Below are 20,140 nucleotides of genomic sequence, written 5' to 3'. Positions count from 1 at the left end.
CCTATTCTTACACAGGTGGGTCACAGACCTCCCCACTTGAGAGTTAAGTGGAATTGTTTACACTTTTGGGGATAAGATTTGAAAATGGACAAGGTAGATTTTATCTCATTATCACAACCTCTACAACATCTCTAATAAGTGGGCATCCACCTTCTGCTTGAATACCTCCAATAGGACATGTGGTGGTAAAAATTGGGCTACTCCTAGGGGAAGTCCCTTCCATGTTAGCATAGTCCCAATTTTAAGGATTTTTTCCTATCTCTAGAGCTTCCCATCACTGTTTTTAGTTCTTCTCCTTGGGGTCATAAAGTTATTGTCATTTTTACTGATAAATATTAACTGTTCCTAGGTAGCAAAATGTAGAATAAGCAGGAGTCATATATTCCAAGATTACTGCTTTGGGGTCAATAAAATATAAAAAAGAATGATGAAAAGAGTCCGATATGCAAAGATGGGGTTGTGACTTAGTAAAGGGAAGAATCAGGTTCCTACTGTTAAAAATATATATTGAGAACTAGTATTGGGCTGGGTGAAGAGATAAAAAGGCAAAGATAGGAAATTATGTAGTTAGAGGACTGCAAAGGAAGGAGCTTACTAGGGTACAACTAATATTTTAATAATGTTGTTTATGTGTAACTATGCCTACCATGCTGTGTGATAGTTCAGCAATCCTTGACTCCTACAGTAGGCATTGTTACATCTGGAAGGGAGCTTAGAGGTCATCTGTCCAGCCTGCAGATTTTAAAGATAGGAGAAGTAGAGAGAACCTCAAGTCTTTGCCCAAGGTCAAAGAGCAAGGTATTTATTGACAAAGCTAAGATTGCCTTGTACCCAACCCAAATCCTTTTTCACATCATTAAATTGTAAACCATGACTTACCAAAAGTTGACAACTCAGTCTACTGGGGGGCATGTTTTTCCCTATGGGAATGCATCTCTGGTTTTTTAATGCAAGACAGAAAAGAATCACCTTACAGAAATTCATTTTGCAAATTAGCTTCCTGGAACATTTCCATAACACAAAACCAAGGATGATTATAATATATTTTGAAATTTAAAAAAAGAAATGGTTTGTACTTTTTCTAGGATTTCTGTTGTAACTATTTCTAAGAACCAAGAGTTGACTAAATAAAAGCAAAAGTAAATTTTCAAAAAGAAGAGCTTAGGTTAGTAAGTCTTTCTTTTATAGACATTACATATGGATAATGGATCAGACCCAAAATTTCATAGAATGAGGAGAATGGATTAGATTATATTTGAAGAAATTCTAATGCTTTTAATAATCCCAGCTTTTTCCCCAAAACACAAGTCAATTTATTTAACAATCAAATTCATCTGATGATATTGTATGGCTCTGAGTCTTGAAATATCCCATGCTCTAAAAATTAAAATTGAAGCATTGTCCAAAGGGCAATGGAAAGTCACACAGTGGAAATGAATAGATTGAAACAAATCAATAGTGAAGAATTTTTTGGTATTGGTATATATAGAGCATAGCATTAGAAAAGGCGTTGAGTTAGTCATTTCTCAAGAGGAAGTAAGAAATGGACAGTTCACTGATACTCATGCATTGTCAAAAAATCTAGATGGAGGCCTCTAATAAATTAGGTAGACCTGCTGTGGACAGTTTTAAGAAGACAAGGACCAGAGTTACTTGGAATTAGAAGTCACGGGTTGTTTGTGACATATACCGCTAAAAGAAATGCCTGTATCAATGATGTTTAGAAGTGTCAGAGAAAAAAACATTGCAATTAGAAATGTAATAGTTTAGAAGAGCATTAATGTTCAGATTTATAGATAACCTTATAGCAATGCAAACAAAGCCATAAAGAAGACAAATAAAAGAGACCATGTAAATAGCAGCTGAGGAGAATATGTTCTTGGATCTCTAAGGCCACATAAACAGTCATACTTAGTGTCCCTTTGGAATTTCCTCCTCTACCTGCTTTGCCACACACTTACTCTCAATCTGGATCTGTTCTTAGTCACTTATTTCCCTAAGACAGTTGTTTCCCCCAAGAGGTCTCTTACCGTTTTTTTTTTCCTTAAATATTTCACCTTCCTGAACAATACCAAGACCTTGGGCTCCTTCATATTTAGATGCTTCTGTGGCTACTTTTTAGAGCTTCTGTGTGTGCTTGTGTGTGTATATGTGTGCATATACAAATGCATTTTCTCTTTTGTGCAGTAATATGTCAAAACATTTGGGAATCATAGGAAAATTTGAATTAGTGAATATCCTTATATCTGGCAAAGGAGAAACTGTCCCATACAAATTTCCCAGAAGCTTCTGACACTTCAAGAATTTAAGGAGTATTTGTTGCTTGGCATTGGGTTTTGAAAATGCCACTCCATTTCAATACTCAATCATTCAGGTTGTAGAAGTCAGTTTTATCCAGTGTTTGGCATTTTGTCCCCACAAGAATCCTTCCCAGTTTCTTTCCTGAGACTTCCAATGATCTTAGTAGCTATATCCATACCCTCCCCCAAAAAAACCCTCATCTAACTTCTTTCTTATTCATAATTCAGTTTTTGAGTTTTATCTCTTTCTCAACTTATTTCTGAGCTCCCTATGTCTGTTCTCTGGCTGAAGGTCCAGGGAGTCAAGGTCCTTTACAATCTTCTAATGAACTGTAGTCAGTGAATTCCTAGTGTGACTGTACATATCTGGACTTACCTTGCAGAGCAGTGGAAAGAATTCTGGGACCTGAAATTAGTACCTTAGAATCCTGCTCATATAGCCTCTCTGAACCTCAGTTTGTTTATCTATAAAGAGGACTTAATAAAATTATAGTACCTACTTCACAGGGTTGTGTCCCTCAGTTAAATAGCTGGGTGTTCCTGTTAATATTGATTAACCTCAGAGTTACCATTTGGTGCATAATCTTGGAGGAAACATTGAAGGAATGATATATATCACAACCATCCTAGGGAGTGAGGTCTATTTGGAGTTTTTAGAGGTTCATTAAAAACAAATAACTTGATTCTTTTGTAATATCATGGTAAATTTCCCATTCCCTATAATTAGTCTCATCTCATTGTTGTATGATTTGAATTCTAGCTGCCATAGCCCTCCCATTCAGTGGGTATTCAGATTAGCAAAATTTTAAAATAGAAGCATGTAAACAGTTATTTGAATGGCAGCCGATTTGGACCCGATATCAGGAAGAACTTTATAACCTATAGGGCTACTGTGAGAAATAAAATTATTATAAAGGATAGATTTAAAAATATTAAGATTTTAAAGGGCTTATGGATAGCCATTTAGTAAAATGAAACCAAGTGCCTGTTTAAAGGGACCCGACATTTACCTGCTCCTCCCATCTTGGCTCCTGCTCCACAATCACAAAAGAGGAAATACCAATCCAGTCCTCAGTCTTTATACTTTTCTCTACGTTATTAAGTAATTGCCTAGTAATTTACGTAAGCCAGGAATCATGGGAAATGTAGTTTGAAAGAGCCCTAAATGTCCACAGGAAGTTTAGACCATGGACCTCAAAATTAGTTCAAGGACCCCAAATTTCCAATATCACACTGCCCAGTAATTCAATAGTTTGTCATTAGGTACCAAATTCTTTACAGGGAGACTGGATAAATTACTGGGAAAGTTGTGGAAAGGACAAAGATTTGGCCTAGCTGACCTCTGCATTGTCCCTTCCAACTCTGTAATTCCATAATTCTAAACTTACACTATGGGGGTGATATCAGATTTTTCTCTGGGATCTGATTTGTATAGAAGAAGAGAGGAGACAGTGCAAGAACAGTGAGTTCCTGAAGTAGAGTATATCACAGAAAATAAAAGGATATAAAAATTGAAGCTTAGAGGATACTAAAATAAACTTTATTGACCTCACAATTTTGACAAAGATTGACCTTGTTTGGAATGATGGCTCATTACCTTGTGGATCAAAGATGACCTGAATTGAAGCATCAGGATGCCTTAAGGATAGGACTGTTTGGGCTTTTCCATTGATTGTGACTTTGACTCCTTATATTTCCTGGTATTCTAAGGTTGAGATTTAAATGGAGCAATCCCATTACTGATGACTGAAGCTGTAGGTTTGAGTCTGTCTCTTGTCATATTACTGAGTTCTAAGAAATACCAGTTTGACTCAGCCCCTACTATGTGTTTGTGCTCAGTACCATATGTTTGGTGCTATGGGAGTTATGTGAAGAGTATAGAACTAACTGATCTACTTCACTGAGGCAAATCTGAATGCTGTAAGGAGGATGTGGTAGTCAAGCTTTCTGATGGTATTAGGAACAAAGATTTAGAACTAGAGGCATATTACAGCCCATTTCATCCAACCATCTCATTTTACAAATGAAAAAACTGAAGTCCAGAGAGTTTAAGTGACTTATCCATGGTCACATGGGTCATAAGCCTCAAAAGTAAGATTAGAATCTAGGTCCTTTGATTCCAGAGTCAGTTCTTCCCACTACAATAGAGCTAGGATTCAAATAAGACCTCTGGTAATTACTGACTGCGTGAGTAACTGGGAAAGTCACTTAACTTCCTTTTGCCTCTATTTCCTCATCTGTAAAATGTAGATAATAGCACCTATCTTCCAGGGTTTTAGTGAAGATCAAATGATATAATTGCAAAGCATTTTATCACAGTGCCTGGCACACAGTAATGATGATATAAATGTTAGTTATCATTCTCCTCATTATTATTAATTACTTTTATTATAATTTGGGCACTCTGATTTTAAATCTAGTGTTGATTCCACTGATGTCTCATTTAATAATGTTCAAAAATCCATATAGCTTTTAAATTGAACTCAAGTGATAGATACCAGCATTGTGTCAGTTGTTTAGGTTGTCGATATATGTGAACCGTTTTGGGGGATGTGGGTGCCAAATCTATCCTAATGCTTTCTACTTAAAGTGTATTTGGGAGTCTCCTTCAGACAATCAAGATAAATTAGCAATAGAAATCACACTGGCTTACAAAGCAGGAGCCTTGTATTCCAGTCCCAGCCTTCCAAAGACTGTGTGTGATATTGAACAAGTCATTTCCCCAAAATTTGTATCTTAGATTTTTTTACCCATAAAATGAAGCAATTCGAATCAGTGATTTCTAGTGGACAATCCAAATTCGATCATTCTATCATCTAATTTCTGATTTGAATGTGTAACTCAACTGGGCCAGTGAGAAGTTCTTGTTGAAAAATATCAGTGTTTTCACCCAGAAGAGGCCTATCTACCTCTCTTCTCAGAATGATGCTGAAGTAATTGAAGTAAAAAGTAAACCAAAAATGGCAAAAAGAAAAAAAATAGCATTCTGTTGTCATCCAGAGAAGAGACTTAACAAAGTTCAGAGATGGTGATCAGAGCTGTGACCACACTGGGATATTTGGGGACATTGGCCTTCATTAGCTTGAGATCAGTTTCCTTCAGTCTCAAACGTGTAGGTTTCTCATTAGTATTTCCGATGTCCTATTCTCTCAAACTCTTGCTTTTTTGTCCTCTAGTAATACAGAGTATTGTGAAAGAAAGAAGTAACACATGGGCAGGGTTTAGCACCAGAACTAGAGGGAGAATCTAGCACTTTTTGTATCCAGGGCAAGCAGCATAAGCTAGGTACTGGAAAAAGGATATGCACCCCAGCAAAAGAGGTAATGGAAGGGTTCATGGATATGGATTGAAGAGGGTCTCAGCTGGTCATGGCTGCCAGATAGGAAGCCCCCAAAGCCCTTATTTCAACTAAATTTTTTTTGTTAAGTAGGTGCTAAACTCAGCTGGGCGAAGCTTCCATGTATTACCCTTGTTATACTTATGACCAGGATAGAAAAACATCAGGAAGAAAATGAAAAGACTTTGTAAAGAGAAAACTCTAAACGATTTGTAACATCACTAAGGAGCTGCATGAATGATGTGAATACTACTTCAAAGGAGGTGGTGATCCATTCAATAAGCCTTGACTTTTGTGCCTTTTTTGGATTGTTGCTCTGATTAGTCAAATTGGGGCTATAGCCACTTTGTTCCCAAAGTTATGGAATGGTGCTAATAAAACCCAAGAGATGTCTGGGATTCTGATGTAGACCACTGAGTTTGCAGTTTAATTCTATTTCTTGCCCATAGACTGTTCCAAATTCTAGTCAACTGTTACCTTGCAAAAATGTGCATGGGTGGGGGTGGCATGGGGAGCCAAGAAAGAGAGTATGGATCAGTATGAACCCATCTACACATCTAGAAAAATAAATCAAAGACCAATTCCTGCTGATAGTAGGTCAGTAGCATCACCTTCATTTATAAAAGATGGCACATTTTTTAAAAAAAATATTAGGCAAGAGAAAGAGAAAAATTTCAGAAAGTGATGACGTTCAGAGGTTGAATTTTTTTTTCACCAGTCGAGCTTTTGTTGGGAAATGTGTGGTTCCTACAAATTGGATAATAAATCTTAGGTGTTGTATTTAGGTGAGTGTTGTTGATCACTAGTCCTGTGGTATAGGTCATAGAGGACTGTGAAGCCTCTATTCCATGTGGTCTACTAGACAAATCAAACAGTATATTTGGACATTCCAGTTTATTTCCTTAAAGCTCACTTTCAATGTGATGATAATGAAAAGGATGCAGGCAGAAATGATAATGATGTCAGTTATATTATCATCATTAAAACCAAAACCATTCTTCCACATCATCTTAAACATCTAGCGTAAATCCTTACTCCTTATTCCAATTGTAGTCCTGCAAGATTCTAATAATAACAGTTGTCATTGATATAACACTTTAAAATTTTAAAGCCCTTTACATAGATTATCTTTCTCACAACAACTATGTCAAGTTAGACATTATGATTATTCCCATTTTACAGATGACCAGACTAGAGCTGACAAGGATTAAGTAACTTTCTCAGAGTTATACAGCTAACAAATGTTTGATGTGATATTTGAACTCTAGTTTTCCTGACTCCAAGTCCCAGAACTCTGTCTCTTGGATAACTGTGGAAACACCTAGAAAGATGGAAACAAAAATAATTAGGGAGGGAGATCAAAAGAAGGTTCTTTCCCTCTCCTCACCCCTGAACTTTGTCAAAAAATATGGAAAAGCACCATTTTTCCTTCCTCTCCTCTGAATATTTACCATTATTCCAAACCAATCATTTTATGACCAAACTACGCTATAGGTAGGTCAAGTATTCAATATGCCAAGGTTATCCATTGCATCCCTGAGCCATCACTAGTCCTGGCTTTTACCTTGCTATTGGGCTTTGATGATTCTGGAAGAGAGAGTAAAGCTGATGACTATGCAACTCTACTTAAATCCAATTCAAGCACAAGTCAAGATATCATCGCATTGTTGAGTTCATGCAAAATGAAGTATGAACAAGAAATTATAAACAACAGAGTTTCTGTTGCTAAACCAATTGAATATCTTTTTATCTCTTAAAGATACAGAAAACCATGGGCATAGTTATGATTTGGGTTTCAAATGTTTGTTAGTCAGTATCTTCCTTTTTGCAATGTAATGAATAGAAGTTAAATTCTCTGATAAACCCACCACAGGTTTAAACTCAGGATGAATTTTTATGTTCTTTTGTTTGCTTTTTGGGGCTGTACCTGTGATTTCCATGATAAAGAGAATTCTTAGTGAGAATATCCACTCTGTTCATACAGTTTGAACTTCTGCAACTTAAAGCTTTAGAGAGTTGTAGGGGGGCACTGAGAGAGAGGTAAAGTGACTTGCTTAGAGTCTCAAAGCTAATATGTTTGTTGAATGAATTTTTCTCCAACATCCTCTGTAGTCCTTTATATGCCATTGACTTTTTGGGTCATTTTACATCTTTAGTTTGGGATGATTTCCCTTCCCTTATCTACCCTAGTTTGATAAAAGAGACATTTTTCTTTAGCTTAATACTCTCCCTGATCCTCTCCATTAACTCAGCTAATCAACTGTTGACTAGTTCTATAGTTCCCAGTAGAAAAGAGAAGCTAGAATAGAGATAGAATAGAAATATAATAAAGAAGCATTATGCACTTTTAAGGAGAGTAAGAGGTAAGATAAAGAGTTGACTTGAAGAGAATGGTTCAGACTTTCCAAACAAGTTTCAAAAAGTAATCCATTTTGATAGATCTAACTAAGCTCATATGTTGCCTCATGGTGTATTCATGCTTTATGGCTTGGAATACGTACTTCATAAAATCCTCATAAGAATAGCACACTTTTATATAACACTTCACATTGTACAAACTGCTTTCTTCCTTTAAGTAGGTAATGGAAACATTATTATCCCCATTTTACAGAGGGGGAGAGGAATGCTCAGAAGGGGAAATGACTTACCCATGCAATAGAGCTGGGTTTAAACCTAAATGGAGGGATTTCTGGAGATTAGCACCCAATGCTAGACATATACTTTGGAATCCCAGTTGCCTAGTAAATATTTTTTAATTTTGGGGGAGGGAAACCTAACTTGCTATTGGAGCTTTAGAGAACTATGCTTGAATATAGCCACCAGCAAATTGAAGATGCCTTAATGATTGGCTTCATTGTGTTTGAGGTATGTCTATTCACTATATGCATGCACCAGGATTTCATTTTCAGGAAAGACCCCTGCTGTATGATTTCCTTTTGTAAAATTGATCACTTTCCTTGCTGATCTTTCTCTGTAAATGGAGATAATTTGTTGGAAATTATTTATATTGAAAAAATGATAATGGGAATAACCTAGAAACCTTCCTAGTAAGATCAGGTTGGTAAAGTTAGAATGCCCATTATCACCACCATTATTCACTATTGTACTAGAAATACTAGCTATAACAAAAAGAGAAGACAAAGAAATGGAAGGAATTAGAACTGGTAATAAGGAAACAAAATTATCATTCTTTACAGATAATATGATAGCATACTTAGAGAATCATCAAAAAACTAGTTGAAATAATGAACAAATTAGCAAAGTTTCAGGACATAACATAAACCCACACAAATTATTAGCATTTTAATATGTTAATTGTTTTGTAAAACCCTTACCTTCTGTCCTAGAATTAATACAAGTATTAGTTCCAAGAGAGAAAAGTGGCTTTGGCTATTGGGGTTAAGTGATTTGCCCAGGGTCACACAGCTAGGAAATGCCTGAGGCTAGATTTGATCCCAAGACCTTCCTCACCCAGACCAGCTTCTCTATCCACTGGGCCACTTAGTTGTCTCATTTTTATATATTATCAACAAATTTCAGCAGGGGGAGATAGAGAAATTCCTTTTAAAATAATTGTAGAGTATAGACAATGTAAAATACTTGGGAGTCTACCTGTCAAGAAACATCTTTGAATTATAAGAACAATTAACAAACTTTTCACAGAAATGATATCAGATCAAAACAGTTAGAGAAATATTAATTGCTCATGGGTAGGTCAAGCCAATATAAGAATGACTATTCTACCTAAGTTAATATACTTATCAGTACCATACCAAACTCTCAAAAATTATTTTATAAAACGAGAAAAAATGACAAAATTTATCTGAAAGAACAAAAGTTCAGGGGAATCAATAATAAAAAAAACATGAAGGAAAGTGGCCAAGTAGTGCCAGATCTCAAACTATAATAAAAAGCAATAATTATCAAAATCATCTGGTACAAATTAAGAAATAGAAAGATGGATCAGTGGAATAGATATGGTATACACTAAATAGTCATAAATGACCATAGTAATCTATTGTTTTACAAACCCCAAGATCCAAACTTTCAGGACAAGAACTCACTATTTGACAAAAATTGCTAGGAAAACTAGAAATCACTTTGACAGAAATTAGGTATGAACCAACATCTCACACTACAACAAGATATGGTTAAAAAAGTCACATATTTTAGCCATAAAGGATGATATCATAAGCAAAGTAGGGGTCCACAGAATTTTTTACCCATCAGATATATGGATAAGAAAAGACTGTATCACCAAATAATAAATAGAAAGCATTACAAGATATTAAATAGATCATTTTGATTACATTAAATTTTTTTAAAAAGTTTGCACAAACAAAACCAATGCAGCCAAGAATAGAAGGTAAACAGGAAAATGGGGGAAAAATTTTAGCAAGTTTTTCTGAAAAAGGCTTCATCTCTCAAATATATAGATAACTGAGTAAAATTTATAAGAATATGAGTCATTCCCCAAATTATAAATGATCAAACAATATGAATAAGCAGTTTTCAGAAGAAATCAAAGCTATTTATAGGCATATGACAAAATGTCCCAAATCACTATTAATTAAATACAAATTAAAACAAGTCTTAAGTACTACCTTACACATACAAGAATGACTAATATGACAAAAAATGAAAAATGAAAAATGTTGGAGTGGTGGGTGAAAAAATTGGGACACTAATGAACTATTGGTGGAATTTTGAACTGACAATCATTCTGTAGAACAATTTGGAACTGTGCTCAAAGGGTTATAAAACTGTGCCACAAAACTCTTACTTGGTCTGTATCCCAAATAAATAAAAAAAGAAAAAGACTTATGTGTACAAAAATATTTATAGCAGCTTTTTTGTGGTGGCAAAGAATTGGAAACAAAGGAGATATCCATCAATTTAGAAATGGCTGAACAGGTTGTGTTATATGATTATAATGGAATACTATTGTGCAATAGGAAAAGATGAGCAAGATGATTTCAGAAAAACCTGAGAAATCTCATATGAACTGATGCAAAATGAAGTGAGCAGAACTGGGAGAACAGTATGCGCAGTAATAGCAATAAGGTATGATGTTTAACTGTGAACTTAGCTATTCTGAGCAATACAATGATCTAAGACAATTCCAAAGGACTTAAGATTTAAAAAAAATACTATCCACCTCCAGAGAAACAACTATAAACAATGTTAGCAAAGTTGCAGGATATAAAATAATGGAGTCTGAATATAGCTTAAAGCATATTTTTAAACTTTCTTTTATTTTTTGGGTTTTCTTTTGCAACATGGTTAATATGTAATTATGTTTTCTCTCACCTCAAATGTATAATCTATATTTCTTGCCTTCTCAAAAGGAGGGAAAAGGAGGATAGAAGGCATAGGACTTAGAGCTCAAAACTTTAAAACAATATTTAAAAATTTTTTTACATGTAATTGAGAATGAAGGCAAAAACTTAAAGAAAAAGAAAATTTGGCATGCAAAAACTTCAACAAACTCTGCAAAACAGCTCTAGAGTTTTGAAATATTGATTGAGGTTGTATTCCCCCAACATGAAACATCTGGACAAAGTAGAAAAATGTATATATTAGCTGAATATTTGTTTTTATAGAGTCAGGGTCTGTATGAACAAAGAAAACAGTTGGTTTTTAATGAAAACTTGGCATAATATGTTATTTGCTGGAGGCTAATGCACTTTTGTCAGTTTATTTTACATCATATTTACATTTTCTCCAATGTATAAAAGCTACTTAAAAATTGTCTGCCACCTTCTGTTGGATACTATGCCACTTTCTGTCTCTGGAAATTTCTCCAGGAGGAGAATAAAACATTAATTATCCCCAAGAAGAAGAAGAAGAAGAAGAGAAGAGGGAGGTGTTCCTATTTCTTGGGCTCAGGTTAGCATCTGACCACTCTGAAGGTGCCATCTTATCATATCATTTCAAAGGATCCTTTGGATGAAGTATTTGTTGATGGTAATCTAGCAGATTTTAAGGCTAGAGTTGCTTACTGGTTTTGGAGCATCCCCTTAAATCTCTATGAACTGCAAAGAAAACAAATTGATCATCTTGGAGAGTTCAGTTTTTTACCTTGGTGTATTTTGACTAACTAACCTGTTCAGTTTATTTAGACCCCATTTTTATGTTCCCCTATATCTCAAGGCTTCCTGTATTCTCACTTATAAAGGCTTGGATTGTCTCTGAAGATACCAAATGACTCTCTTGTAATTCTTACCTATCCTAACTAATTACCTGTCCTCTAAATTCGAATTCTTCTCTCACCATCTCAACATGAATTCTCTTCCATACATAACTGAGGCAATGAAGGGAAGCCAGAAGGAAAAACATATGTGCAAAGTGGCTGTGTCTTGGGATTTCCCTAAGAGTAATTAATTTAAGTTTACCTCCCCTGGTTTTGTTCCTAAATCCAGCTAGTTTTCTTTTAAATAGGTTTATGTTTATAGATATCACCTGAATTGCCAGCTGGACTATTTTGAAAACTTTTTGACAGTTTTAGATGTAATAAAGTGATGACTTCCATTTCTGAAAGCAAGTTTCACGAGAGTAGAAATGCTGACACAAAAGGTGAATGATCTCCATAAACCAGCAGGGTATTTTATGGTTCTTGGAAGGAAAAAAGACTAGAACTATGATTTTATTAGTAAGAGGAACTCCTGGGTAAGGAATTTCCATTGACCAATACAGGTTGACACTTTCTGCATAATTTAGAATTGCTCAGATAGAAAAGGATCTCTGATCCCTTTCCTTCAAAGAAAAAACACAAATTGTCAATAGCTATCTATTATACTATTTTTATTTATTTTGTTAAAGATTATTCAATTATGTTTTAATTTGGTTCAAGGTAGATTTTGAAGTTTCCCTGTGAGCCCTGAGTTTACACCTTTGGTATAGAATCCTGAGAAGTTTGGTGACTTGGCTAAAGTCATAGAACTATTTTATGTCAGACATGGGATGTGAGTCCAAGTATATTTGGCTTTGGAGCTAGCTCTCTATTACTATTCTGTGTTTCCCACTTTAGAGGATATCTGGCTATATTATGACTTGTCATAGGGGAGCTGGGTGGTACAGTGGATAGAGGCAGGCATAGAGTCCGGAAGATTTATCTTCCTGAGTTTAAATCTGGCTTCAGACACTTCCTAACTGTGTAACCCTGGGCAAATCCAGTTTGCCTCAGTTCCCTTCTATCTAAAATGAGCTGAAGGAAATGGAAAGTCAATTAAGTATTTCTGCCAAGAAAATACCAGATTGAGTCACAAAGAGTTGGACATTTGTGAAAAAAAGCTGTGTTTTCTTTTGCAACATCATTAATATGGAAATATATTTTATATCACTTCACATATATAATCTGAATCAAATTAACCACCATCTCAAGAAGAGAGAAAGGGGATAGAAGAGAGAGAATTTGGAACTCAAAATTTTATGAATGTTAAATTTTTTTTACATATAATTGAGACAAAATAAAATGAGAGAAAAAATTTTAAAAATAAAAAAGCAAAAAATTTGGGAAAAACTTAAACTCCACAAAATAAGTCTAAGAGCTTTGCTTACAACAGAAGCAGCAAAATTGAATATATGTATTTCTGATAGAACCACATTATATATATATATATAATGTGGTTCTATCAGAAAGTAACATTTTTCTAAAAATAATATTCTACATACCAGGAATGTCCTTGGGACCTTGGTCTCATTAACAGGAAAATTTTAGGAAAGGGAATAATAGATTTATTATGTATTACCAAACTTTAAAGTCTGATTGACCTGTTGCTAGGAACATGACTTTAGGTTCCAGAGTAGCAACTACTTTCTTTCCTATTCATCTTTCTCCATAAATCTCTATTATACCCCTTTGCCTCTGCCACTTGAAACATCCATAATAACTATAATTCCCAATTTAAGATATTACTTAATAATTTAACATAATAAAGGCTGCTATTTACATGGGCTTCAAGGTTAGCAAAGCATTTTATGTACAACATTCCAATAGTGCTTCACAATAGTTAAGGAAGGTAGATAAAACAAATTAGGAAACTGAGGCATAGAAAAGAGAAATGTTTTGCCGAAGGTTTTATGGCAAGTAAGTGTTAGAGGCAGTATTTGAACCCAGGTCTTTCTGACTCACAAGTCTATCTTGTGCATCCATTGAGCCAGAGGCAGCCACTGTAAGGGAACAGTACTTTACACTGTCAATTGGTCAGATAATACTTTAGTTTTGTTATGTGCAGGACCAGACCTAAAGTGGACACTGTATAAAATTACAAACACAATAGGAAAAGCAATCCCTTTCTTAAAGAAATTTAACAGAGGAGACAAGATAAACACAATATGTGGAATATCTCTATCCCCACTAAGCTTATAGACTGTTTTTGTTGTTGTTAATTATCAACTAATTAGCTTCTCTTAGTACTTCTGGTTTTAGCATGATGGTTTGCCCACTTTATGTCTAGAACTTGAAGGAACCTAAGAGGTCATTTAGTGTAACATCCCTTCTCCTCATTTTTGAGATGAGGAAACCAAGGCCCAGGGAGGTTGTGGATCAATTGAACAATGTCACACAGGTACTGTGTGTCAAAGGAAGGATTCAAACTCAGATCCTCTGACCCCAGGGCCAGTCCTCTCTTCCTCATACCATGTTGTCTGCCTTTTGAATAGTATTCATTAAGGGCTTTTAGACAGTGGTTCATAGGAGACCTAAGGGAAGGAAGAAATTCCTCTCCTCTTCCCCAACGTAAAATATATGAGTTAACTTTCTTACTGAAATTATTCATAACATAGCTTGTAACTGCCAAGATTTTATTAAATTCTAACCACCCTTACATCAAATTGTTAACCCCATCCTTCCATCTCATATGTACGTCTATTTAACAGACAGGGCTTTTAATAGAAACATATTACAGTGATCTCATTTATGATTACTTAACAGAAATATAAAATTCTTATTATTTTGTGGCTCCACTTAATTAAAAAGTGCATTTCCAACAACTTTTTTGTTAAGTACCCAAAACATCAGACAAATTGCATTTTAAACCCTGAATTCCCTGTAGTGGGATGCATGATTAAAGCCAGAGAAACAGCCTAATGACTTAACTGAAGAAATTGAACAGGGTAATAGGGAAGCACCCAGTTGTATAGAACATTTTATTTGATCCTTGACAGATATTGCTCACATCAGCTCTTCTTGAAACACTTGTATTTAATATAAAATTATTACTTCAATTTCTTTTTTCTTAAACAATAATGTGCCCTCAAAAACTTAGAGCTGCCTCTACCCAAGGAAATTTTTTTAAACCTTACCATCTGCCTTAAAATTAATACTAAGCATTGGTTCCAAGGCAGAAGAGCAGTAAAGGTTAGGGAACTAGGGTTAAATGACATGCCCCAAGGGTCAGATAGTTAGGAAGTGGCTGAATTCAGATTTGAACCCAGAACCTCCCATCTCCATGCCTCTCTATCCACTGAGCAACCTATCTGGCCTACTTCTCAAGAATCTTATAGCATATTCATAATTTATCCTAATCACTTCAGTGAATCCAATTTAAAGTCAAATAGCAGCATTGTCAGGAATAAACAGGTGAGGACACCCAGCTTGGTTCTACTTACTTTTTATGATCAACATAAACTGAATTTTGTAAATGGCATAGAAGGAAAGTCACGCAGGTTACCTTTCATAGATAGCATAGATCTCTTTTAAATAATAGGTATGATCATGTCACTCAGCTACTCAAGAAACTCCAATGGTTCCTTACTGCCTCTTGCATGAAATACAAATTCCTCTAGTTTCAAAAAATCTTTACAACCTAGTCTAGCTCTCCAGGCTTATTAAATACTTTTGTCTCTCTCATACTATATTCCTGCCAAACTATCCTACTTTCTATTTCCCTTATAAAACTTTTCTAGGTCTATTTCCATGTATCTGGGCAGACTGTCTCATTCCTGGAATTCTCTTCTTTCTCATTTTGGCTGCATAGAATTTCTACCTTCCTCCTAAGCTTAGTTCCTTATAAAAAGCCTATCCCAATCAAAACTATCAATAAGCACATGAAAAAGTGTTCTAAATCTCTTATAATTAGAGAAATGCAAATCAAAACAACTCTGAAGTTCCAACTCACACCTAGCAGCTTGGCTAACATGACAGCAAAGGAAAGTCATCTATGTTGGAGGGGATACGGCAAAGTTGGGACATTAATGCATTGCTGGTGAAGTTGTAAATTGATACAACCATTCTGGTAGGCAATTTGGAACTATGTGCAAAGGGCTTTTTTTTTTTTTTATGTGCTGCCTGCCCTTTGATCCAGCCATAGCACTGCTCGGTTTATACCCCAAAGAGATAATAAGGAAAAAAGACTTGTACAAAAATATTTATAGCCATGCTCTTTGTGGTGGTAAAAAAATGGAAAATAAGGGGATGCCCTTCAATTGAGGAATGGTTGAACAAATTATAGTATATGTTGGTGATGGAATACTATTGTGCAAAAAAAAATAATGAACTGGAGGAATTCCATGTGAACTGGAATGACCTCCAGGAATTGATGCAGATTGAAAGGAGCAGAACCAGGAGAACATTGTACACAGAGACTGATACATGGTGGCACAATCAAATGTAATGAACTTCTTTACTAGTAGCAATGCAATGATCCAGGACAGTTCTGAGGGACTTATGAGAAAGAACACTACCTACATCCAGAGAAAGAATTGTAGGAGTAGAAACACAGAAGAAAAACAACTGATTGATCACATGGGTAGATGGGATTTCATATCCATTGATATTCATTGAGGATGTAGACTCTAAACTATAACCCTAATGCAAATATTAATAATATGGAAATAGGTCTTGATCAATGACACATGTAAAACCCAGTAGAATTGCTGGTTGGTTATGGGAGCAGTGTGGGAGGAGGGCAAATAAAGGATATGAATCATGTAACCATGGAAAAATATCATAAATTAATTAATTAAAACATTAAAAGAAAAGGCCTATCCCAATTGTTCTTGTTACTTTCTGTCCCTCAGATCCTGAAAAATAGCCTTGCATTTATTTTTCCTAGGTAGATTTTGTTTTTTGCTCATCTGTATCCACATTGCTCCCTCCCTGTTGGTCCTTGACCCCTTAGAATCTGAGTTCTTTAGGGTTAGAAATTCTTTCATTTTTGTTTTTGTGTCACCAGTACAGTACCTGGCACATACGAGGTGTCTAAAAAAATACTTGTTGAATATTAAATAAATACTGTCTTTGGATGTCATTTGTGTTTAACTCATGGCCTTCCATACCATGACTGCATCTGACAGGATCACATTGATGATACCCATAAACATCCACATGCCTAAAGAAAGGGGGAGAAAGTATTACCTTATTAAGGCAGAGACTGGTCTTTGAACTTTGCCAGCATTCAGCTTTGTTTTGTATTTACATGATTACAGTCATTGTGTATGCTGTTTTCTTGGTTCTCCTTCTTTTATTTGACATTGGTTCATAGGATATGTTTGGATTGCAAATATGCCTTCCTGGCCAGATCCTCAGTCTTTGTTAATGAATCGACAAGTGGTGTGATATTACTTTGCAGATAACAGCTTTTAGTACCTATCTTTTGGAGTCAGATTTTTAGTAGGATGAGTGCAATAAAGTTAAAATGTATTAATATTAATATTTCATTAGTGTAAGATTCAAATTAATATCCAATAACTCCAAGTATTATATTTTATGAGATTTATTAATAATCACTTGAAGTAGAGGAAATAGAAAGAACAAGAGTTAAAAACCTGAGTAAAGAGAAGTTTTTCCAACCATGTTTAGCAGGAGAAGCAAGAGGGTGGAGTTACAGAAACTTTATCTCCAAAACATAAGGATGTAAGGTTAGGATGAAAGTGGGATTCTGAGAAATGGAGTCCTAGGGTACAAAATTCTAGTTACACATTAGTCAATAGGATTGTAGTGTGAGTTAATAACACTTTGTCAGTATCAGTCACTAGCCCTTCATTATCACTTAAAGATTCTCAGATCCTTCCAAATGTGATAGCTATCCGAACATAGGTTTTGAAGGTGAGGAAATATGATTCCAAGATCATACTGTATATTTGGGTTGCATATTTGGAGGGTAGAAAGGTATTAAACAAGAGGTTTAGGCCCAAAAGATAAAAGTTTGTCCATTTTTCCCATTGCTGAGAGTTATTTCTGATGTTGCTCCATTGGATCTGAGTTACATAAAAAGGAGAAAGAGTATAGCAATCTTTCTTGCTTGTCACCTCTAGGAGTGGGGGGAGGGAAGCGGGGTGGGAAAAATCATGAATCATAAAATCATGGGAAATTATTATAAATTTTTAAAAAAGTTTTAATATAAATAAAGAAATACCCTAACCTGTGAAGGCAAAGGAAAAAATGGAATGGGTACTTTGGAAGGCCTGTTACCATCCTAAGAGGCAGTTGGGGGGAAGGGTAATAAATAAAGTACTAAGGGAATCTAGATGGTGCTGTGAATAGAATACTGGGCCTGGAGTCCAGAAGATCTGAGTTCAGATTTGACCTCAGATTCTAGCTTCATGACCCTAGGTAAGTCACTTAACCCTGTTTGTCTCAGTTTTCTCATCTATAAAATGGAGAAGGAAATGGCAAACTACTCCAGTACCTTGGCCAAGAAAACCCAGAAGTCATAAGGAATCTGATATGACTGAAAAATAATTAAGCAACAAGTAGAAGGCTAGATTTTTAAGTTGGAAAGACCTGACTTTATATCCCATCTGAATCTCTTAGTAGCAATGTGAACCAATTGAGTCAACCTATCTGAATGCCTTTCTTCCCCATGTCTAAAATAAGGATAACGATATCTTCTTCTACCAGGTTGCTTTGAGAAATCAATGAAATAATGGATGTTCAATGCATCATACAGGAGTCATTATTGTTCTGACATTCAGACAATGCACAGAAAACTTTCTGAGTATTGTCTAGTGTTTCCCATGTTCCAATATAGTAAGCATCTTTAGTGAGCAGTCAGGTCTTAAATTCATTTAACAGCTGCAGATAATAAGTTAATAAAGACACCCAACTGGATATGATGAAATCAAGGTCAGTAGTGTCTAGTGTGAAAAATCCCTGGGGAATGATGGGTAGTGAGGGAAGGTACCTTCAAAGAAATTTCTTCTGAGTCAGCAATCAATTGAAAATTAGCAAATGGGATTGAGCTGCCACTGAGTGTTGAGTAATGATATTCCCTTCTCCCAACCTTTCCCAGATAAGCCAGTGCATGCCCATAGAATATTCTTGTCAATCTGGTGACCACCCTTAGAATGGAAGAATCTTGGAGTTGGAAGACATCTAAGAGATAAACTACTTTAAGGGACATTAGTGATTCAGAAGTGGATTTGATTTTGGGAAATGGATGTGTGGTCATAAGAAGGGTAATTACAATATGTATTATTGAGTCATTTTTGTTTTATTTATTTTTTGGCTTTTGGGTAAAAAAACAACAACTGCCAAACCCTAACAACAATAACAGCATGAAGTACAAGCTAAAGACAGGAGGAGCTTTTTCTTTTTTTTTCTTTTAAACCCTTACCTTCCACCTTGGAGTCAATACTGTGTATTGGCTCCAAGACAGAAGATTGGTAAGGGTAGGCAATGGGGGTCAAGTGACTTGCCCAGGGTCACACAGCTGGGAAGTGTCTGAGGCCAGATTTGAACCTAGGACCTCCCGTCTCTAGGCCTGGCTCTCAATCCACTGAGCTACCCAGCTGCCCCAAGGAGGAGCTTTTTCTTGAAGAGACCTTTCCTCTCTAAATCCATGATCCTGTCATTCCTACGTGCCTCATAAACTAGAGCTAAAGCCCAAAACAGGCTTCCCTCATCATGCTAATGAAAGAATCCTGGGAATGGTGTCCTGCAGTGAGTCCTTCAAAAGGTATAGTGACCATTCAGAGGTACAGGCTCAATTTATTTCAACCAGCACTTCTAACACTCCTTGGTTGTATGTAAGAAATGGTTCAAGGTGTTAGAGATACAAAGACAAAACCCCAAACAGGTTTTGTCCTCAAGAGTCTTATATTCTATTGAGTAACAACAGCTAGCACTCTTAGAGCACTTGCAGGTTTGCAATGTATCAGTCATTTGATCTTACAACAACCCTGTGAGGAGGATGCTATTATTATCCTTACTTTACAGATAAGGAACCTGAGCCTGAGAAAGATTAAATGACTAGTCCAGGGCCACACAGCTAATAAGTATAAGAGGCTTAATTTGAACTCGGGTTTTCCTGACTCCAAATTGAATACTCTAAACACTTTACCACTTGGCTATACTAATAGCCATACAGCATTTACACCAATAAGTTAACCAGGGATGGAACTAGAAAGGAGGGAACTAGAAAGTAACTATTATGTGTCAGGCACTGTGTGTCATCCTCATAACAACCATATGTGGTGGTACTGTTCATTGTTGTTTGATCATTTTTCAATCCTGTTTCACTTTGTGACTTCATTTGGGGATTTCTTGGCAAAGATACTG

Source organism: Gracilinanus agilis, chromosome 3 (genome assembly GCF_016433145.1).
Source record: "Gracilinanus agilis isolate LMUSP501 chromosome 3, AgileGrace, whole genome shotgun sequence".
Lineage (NCBI taxonomy): Eukaryota > Metazoa > Chordata > Mammalia > Didelphimorphia > Didelphidae > Gracilinanus > Gracilinanus agilis.
This window is presented reverse-complemented; position numbering follows the sequence as displayed.